This window comes from Pygoscelis adeliae, unplaced genomic scaffold, assembly GCF_000699105.1.
Source record: "Pygoscelis adeliae isolate BGI_AS28 unplaced genomic scaffold, ASM69910v1 Scaffold133, whole genome shotgun sequence".
Lineage (NCBI taxonomy): Eukaryota > Metazoa > Chordata > Aves > Sphenisciformes > Spheniscidae > Pygoscelis > Pygoscelis adeliae.
The window spans coordinates 4,562,352-4,570,145 of NW_008824475.1; positions in this window are offsets into that span (position 1 = coordinate 4,562,352).

Consider the following 7,794-nt stretch of genomic DNA (forward strand, 5'->3'; position numbering starts at 1 on the left):
TTTTTGTAATGAAGATATGTTTCAACTGTTTTTCCTTTGTTCTTTTATGATTTGCAGTTTTCATTGTATTATCTTTGTAACGTGAATTTGTTCAGTCCTGAGATTTTGCTATAGAAAATATAAGCAGATACCTCTGTGGAATAATAAACTGAAACACAGTTGGCATAAACACATTTGGTGCTGACACCCAAATGAGTGGTGTGTGGGCAGCAAATTAAACACCAGCTTGCAAAGCAAAATGGTAGTATAACAGAGCAGGGAGGTGATAATCTATCTCCATATGGCTCTGCTGAGACCACACATAAAACCCTGAATGCAGTATTTTTCTGGGTGTTTCAATACCAGGGTGGTACTGACTAATTGAATCTCTATTCTCAAACAGATTCGTTGATATAATTTAAGGTCTTTTGGGAACTTTCCTGAGATACATCCTTCTTTATTTCTGTCAGCGATATTCCATAATATTACCCCTATGCTTGCATTCCACAGTGGCTATTTTTACTATGTGTACATTTCAGTATTCCACTGGAGGATATATAATGAAAACGTGTCAAAACAGTTTAAGCATTGTTTTCTTTTAAAAATGAACTAATTATTTGTCCTGGTTTTGGCTGGGATAGAGTTAATTTCCTTCCTAGTAGCTGGTACAGTGCTGTGTTTTGGATTTAAGATGAGAATAATATTGATAACACACTGATGTTTCAGTTGTTGCTAAGTAGTGCTTACACTAGTCAAGGACTTTTCAGCTTCCCATGCCCTGCCAGCGAGAAGCTGGGAGGGGGCACAGCCAGGACAGCTGACCCAAACTGGCCAAAGGGATATTCCATACCATGTGACGTCATGCTCAGTATATGAACTGGGGGGAGTTAGCCAGGGGAGAGGTGACCGCTGCTCAGGAACTGGCTGGGCATTGGTCAGTTTGTAGTGAGCAATGGCATTGTGCATCACTTGCTTTGTATATTCTTTTATCATTATTATTATGATGTTCCTTTCCTTTTTTGTCTTATTAAACTGCCTTTATCTCAACCCAAGATTTTAACCTTTTTTTCCCTGATTCTCTCCCCCATCCCACTGGGGGGAGGGGGGAGTGAGCGAATGGCTGTGTGGTGTTTAGCTGCCTGCCGGGTTAAACCACAACATTACTTCAGGAAATATACTTCTAATGAAAATAAGAACTAACTTTTTTTAGCAGAATTCATATCAAGCTTTTCACAAAACACAAGCCCCTCTGTCTTTTGCCCAACATGAAAGCATAAAGGACGCACTTCTATTTATGTTTCCTTTTTTTTTTTTTTCTCTAAGTGTTATAGTTTCCAAAATGAGAGAAAATTGAGGAAAGTGGTAATTCACCTACAGTGATCTTTAATTCCAGAATATTTAGAGTTCCAGATTTGGGCTTACTATATATGTAAGTATTTTTGAATATGAGGGACTATAAATATCAAACTTCAAAATAAATTAGCTTTCTTGATAACACAATGTGTCCATTTCCTTACCATGAACCTAAAACATGACCCTCAGGCCAAGGCACAAATTTATATTTCAGTGATTTATATTTGTGGTCTCAACTGCCCATTCATGACATGGAAAAATATTTTAAAAGAATACTTCTCTACTTTATAGGCATATTACGAAGGGAAGTTCAGTAATGTTTCCTGAAGCAAAAGCAATACTTACAACATTTTAGAAATACCAAGATGAACAAATGTAATTATGCTCTAAGAACAGAAAATACTTAGATGTTTTTATTGTAAATATTTGAATATTCAATGGTGGGAATATTCATGTTTACTTGTTTTGTCAAGGCAAAAAAAAACCCTACTTTTTCAAAGTAGTACTACATCAAAGATGTAAGAAACATCACTAATATCACACAATTACTCTTACATACATGCTAGGCATCGGTGCATTTGCAAGATTAACATTTTAAATTGCATTGTTACACAACCAATTTGAATTAGAATAAACAGATTAACAATAAAATTGCATTAGGTCTGTATTATGTGAGGTAATATTAGCAATCACCTAAGTTGCAGGCAAATTGGGTCCTTCTACTAAGTAAATGGCCAAGCCAAAATAAGTGAAGGCAAATAAGTCAGAATATGTAATTTTATTCAAGTGGTGAGAAATCTTGGAACTCTTTAGCTTTTTTTTTAACAGATTTCCTCTTTATTTTATATCACATTATTGAAGTAGGTATCAACATTCTCTCAAGGACATAGATAAACTAAGTTTCTTGACTTTACCATAAGGGAGTAGCTTTACCATAAGGGAGCATAACTGCTTAGTACAAAATGTACACTTTATTTTTTTTTTAATATGAAAAAAACATGCTTTTTGTGAAAAATACTATGCCTTACTGAAACAACCCACTTCTAGTTCTATTACAGGTAAATTTTGCTGGATTAAGTATTTTAAATAAGTGGGGGTTTGGTTTTATTTACATAAAATACACCAGTTGAATTTAGTACTATGTTTGATCTAGCTAGTTTAAACGTTCCTGCTAAGTGTTTAGGTAGCATGATCTTTGAGGACAATCTTGCGTCTGCAATGTGATTTTGATCATAGTGGTTTACCACTATTTTGTGGCCTTTGATATCACTGCAGTCAAGGCAGTCAGGGTCCCCAGTTCTTCACAATGTTCTGCGCAGAACTTTGAGTATGGAAGTGAAGGACTTGACAACTTTGAGTTATTTCATCCTGTGGCAAGAAGAATGGATCAGCCAGTTATCATATAAAAGGTTTAACTGGGCAAAGCAGTCCTTAACCAAGTAACTTTCTCATCAGTAGCTTTCCTACATAAACATGCAGGACTTCTTATGAACTTTTTGTGTTCTCTTTCCCCTAAGAAGTAGAGACACACCCTAAAAAACTCCAGTCCAAAACTACAAGAACAAATACCTCTTGATAACTATTGTGACTTGTACTTTTTTCATCATGGATAAATTTTGATTTAACTGGACAACAGTGACACAATCTTATTGTCTGACTCTCTGTCTATTCCTACGGCCCTCAAGGTTGGAGGGCCAAGATCCTTCTGAAGTCTAGAGAGCTTTCACTATTGCTAGTGGAAGATACTGTGAAATCTTTCTCTTGTAGTACGAGCTCTTTACCTGGGCTGTGAATATCTAATGATAGTCCTGTTACCCTTAGACTCAGTGGAGGATGTACTGGGGCACTGCTTAAAGTTTCTTAAGACTTTTGTTTGCCACACCCAGACATTAAAATGCCAGGTTGAATACAATTACCTTAAATCACACTTCATGTAACTGCTTTTTGAGTTACAAGCCATTGTAATAATATCCCAAATAAATCATATGATTATGAAATCTTATAAACAAAATAGGTAAAGAAGTTACCTCTAATCTTACCGAGTGGTTACAGAATGATCTGCCTCTCCCTCTTTCAGCTGATTTGTTGTTTCCCTGTTAAGAAGATGATAGAAAGAATTTCAGGCCTTAAAAATGCCTGTTCTTCACCTTGGTAAAGTAACTCAGTCTTTATGATCAGTAGGCCTTTGAGATTTCCTGGTGTTATGTGGAATGTTTCATTCTGTCACGTGAGAGAATTTTTTTTCCATAATGTTTTCCATTAAATTGCACAAGTGGCAACCTTCTTAGAGTAAAAATTTCCCCCTTTCATGGAAACATGGAGATGTCTCTTTGTCAGACTAGAAGTCATCTTCTATACTTACCTTATTAGATATTATTCATTGTTTCAAGAACTTTTATATCTCTCTTCCTCCTTTGATAGCTACTTGGTATTCTTAAGTGGCAAATGTATCTTTCACCAAATACTGCATTCTATATCAGTCTGCATGTTAAGAATGTACAAACATCTTAACAGGTTAATTGTAGGTCATTACTGGCTCTTGACTGACCTCAGACAAGATAGTGAATAAGCACTTCTGTGTGAAAAGGTGATTAGTGTGACTTACCTCCAATCTTTTTGGTTTAGTCCTCCTACAAAAAAGAGAGTAAACATAATGTTGTTTCAATATATAAAAATGTAGCACGATGAATTTACTACAGAAAAAAAAAATCAGACATTTCAACAAAGAAATAACTGGCATAAGTCAATGTGTTTGATCAAACATATTCTTCAGGATTTGTAGTTTACAGGCTAGAGTGGAATAATACGGCCAACATTCACATGACATTGCTTTTGATTTCCCAGACCAGATACCTTTCAAGTGGAATTGCCTACATATTTGTGGTATTCACGTAGTTTATTCTCATACCTGAACTTACAGACATTCAAAAATCTTTCTTGTATGACTACCATGAAAAAACCATGCTGGCCTCAAGCTAAGCATCAGGTTCTATTGCAACAATCTTTTCTAAACAAACGCTATAAGAAATGGACTGAATTTCCAATTTGCAACTTTCACAAATGAGTTAACAATTAGATAATAGTATGTGTGGTAAACAGGGTCTGTGGACTTGAGCAGAGGCTGAACATCTCTGCAGGATGGAGACTAAGCACTGAAAGGCAACACAGGGGGACCCATTGCTAGGTTTCCTCAGATAAGCATGAGTGCAGTATTAAAACTTATTACAGTAGCTGTGTTGAGATTACAGTGTTATCTAAACAACTAGTGAAATAAGATAGGCATCTATATTTTAGCTTTTACTTGAGTTACTAGAGTCTAGTCACTTTAACCAGGTGACACAGATCTATATTTCTCCCTGGAAGTATATTTTCCTATTGTGTGTTCAGAAATATTTTAATAGTTTAGCACTTCTTTTTTCATTCATTCTTGCTCTTATTGGTATTTCATATTATTTCAAACATCGCATTGATTTAGAAGTTGGTGCTAGTTCCTTTTGTGAGGAATATTTTCTTTTAGAAATAAATTTCCCCCTTTAAAATGTTTTTTTTTTCTTTTCTAATAGTAAGTAAAATAATCATTAAACATCCTTATTAACATATTGTTAAGAAATAAATTGCAAGTTCATGTACTCAGCTTAAATGTTAATAGAACATATAAAATCAAAAAGGTGATGTTTAAAAATGGAACACATTGGTAAGACCTGTCACAACCATCGAGTGTTGTACAAATCTAATATGTGGATGAAGTGATGCCAGCATGCAGCTTGGAGGACATTGACTCAGAACACACACTACCAAATTTATGTAAATGAATCCTGTAGTTGATCAGTGAATGTCAGGATCCAAAGAAATATCTCTCCAAAGAATTAAGGCATGCAAATCACTAGTTTAACTTTTTTGAAAGTTTAATTTAAGAGGAAGTACTAAGCTAGAAAATGTCATTATATAGTGCAAATGACATAATTTGACAAGGAGGTAAGCAAATGGTAACAAGTTTTCAACATTCAATACCCTTTTGACTAGATTAGATCATCATCTAGTTACTTAATATAAAGTTCACAGCATTTGTAAAGAGAATGAGAATTTGCCATTTGACGTAGAAACATTTAAGTACGACATAACTACATTAGTTCAGATTTATGACTAAGATCTTTTCTGGTTATGCCAAAGATTTTTCTACAGCAGTGGCAGTTGTCTTGACACACAGACACAAGTGCACACAAGGTCAAAGTTGTAGTACAAAAATCCCTGAAGGATCAATTTCAACTGTATAATGTGGCTATGTAGGGCAAGAAGAGATCCATATGTTAAATATTTGTAAAATTAGGTTAACATATTCAGCATGGAAAGAACTCTAAAACTCTTTTAGGACAAATCAAAACTGTGTTGGGGGGTGGGTTAGAAGGGTGGAATTGTGCATCAACAGCAGGTTTCTAATACAGCGGTCACCTTTGCGAGTCTTGCTTACTACCAAAACACAATTATATTTTGATGTGGATTCACTAAATTTTCTTAGGTAACTTCGGTCATTAGCTAGACCTGACCTTGCAGTGTGCACATGTTTTCTGTCTTGAGTCCTGTGCATAAACAAAATGTGTGGCAAGACATACATAGCATAAGATATTTAGTGGCTCAAGACAACGTAAAGAGTTACAAAAGCAATTTATTCTATTTTCTTAGCTGGAAGCAAGTATGTTGCAAGGTAAATCTTGAGCGGCCATCACAGATTAAATTAGTTGCTTCTACTTTATTGTCAATAGACATTGTCTACCATCAGTGACTACTTGGCTTTTACTTGGCTTTGTTATTTCAAAGCCAGCATAGACGCCAACAAAACACTGCTGATTGACAGTAATCTGTCAATAAGATCTGATCAGTGACATCTGACTACAGACACACCTCCCAGTAAGCATGAAGTCTTTTGGCACATTTGATCAAGATTCTGCAGTAGTATTATTTTCTTCTTTTATCTTCCTATATTTGTCAATGTGTCAACTTTCATGTGGTTATACACAAAATTTTGTTGTGAGCAAAGGGAACATTCTCATCTTACATATGAAGATGAGAATTTATTGTTACTCTAAAAAAAAAAAAAAAAATTATCCAAGCGAAATACAACAACAATCAGGTGTAACTAGTATTAGTTTAACTACCACAATACTAGCACTCACAGTCCAAATTATCTAATTTTTACTGAAAAATATGCATGTAGAAATTTCCTAGTATCTACCCCTCTGTCTTATGTTAGGTTCATTTTTCCACGTTCCTTCGGGTCCTATAGTCAGTGTTACCATTCTTCCTCAAGAAGAACAGGATATGGGTGGGATTCATGGTGAGTTATCAAAGTCCTGAGTTCTTTGCCAGGTAGTATTTTATTGGTGTGATGGTAATGGGGGGTTTCTTCCTTCTTAATCCTGGGCCTGCATATTTTTATGTGGTTCCTAACACAGTCTACTTAGGTTCCCATTTCTACATTATACTTGTTTTTCTGTTCTCTTTGTTTCTCTGAAACCCTACCAAGGTTGCACTCCTTCGGTGACGGTTGTCTAGTGTGATTTCAGTTCACAGTCTGAGGCCTCTGGTATAATTATGTGTATGCGAGTACACTGCCACAATACAGTTTTAGCTAGGGTCATAGGTAGTTCACTCTTCATAGAAAGTCTGCTTAATTTTAGTATCCATTATTTAACAATAGGTGTCATACCACACAATTACATGGAGCTAAAGGAAATTTGGGCAGTAGTTACCTGACCACTGAACAATCATCACAGCTGGAATAAACTAAAATCCGCTCAGGTTAAAGTGACCCAAACAAGTCCTGAAACCTGCACTGCCACGTCAATGCAGTTGATGGTCTTTTATTAGCAAGTCAAAATCATACTTACTAGGTTAAACACAGAATAAAATTTTTAACAAGACAGAGAATAACAAAATAGATTCTTCATTGAGTGGGTGGTCAGTCACTGGACCAGGCTCCCCAGGGAAATGGTCATGGGATGTCACGGATGGAGTGAGACGGCACTTCACTTGTCAGAGAGAAGCAACAATACTTTATTAATAGAAAACAGTGAGTTAAGTGTGAATTAACAAAGTTCAATGGTAAATGTGACAGTGAACAAGATTTGATGGCAAGGCACACTTGATTATTTACTGCATAGAGGACAGGGTCAGACAAAACTGTCAGGGAGACCCTCCCGTTGAGTCATGAAGTTCAGAAAGGACCCCCTTGCTTTCTAAACTTCTCAGAGAGGAGTTTAGGTGCAGCTGGATCCAATCGTAGTCCCAGACTTGGTCAATGTTTTATGTCTAAAGGATTATATATGCGCAATAAATCCTTTATATCACTTAGCTAAGATTTCAAAGTTTAGCATGCTATTAGTCACTTACCGAGTATCTGTTGCGGCAAGGCATCTCTCAACCTTGAGGAGTAAACTTGAGAGGCGTCCCTACTCAAGGGGAGAG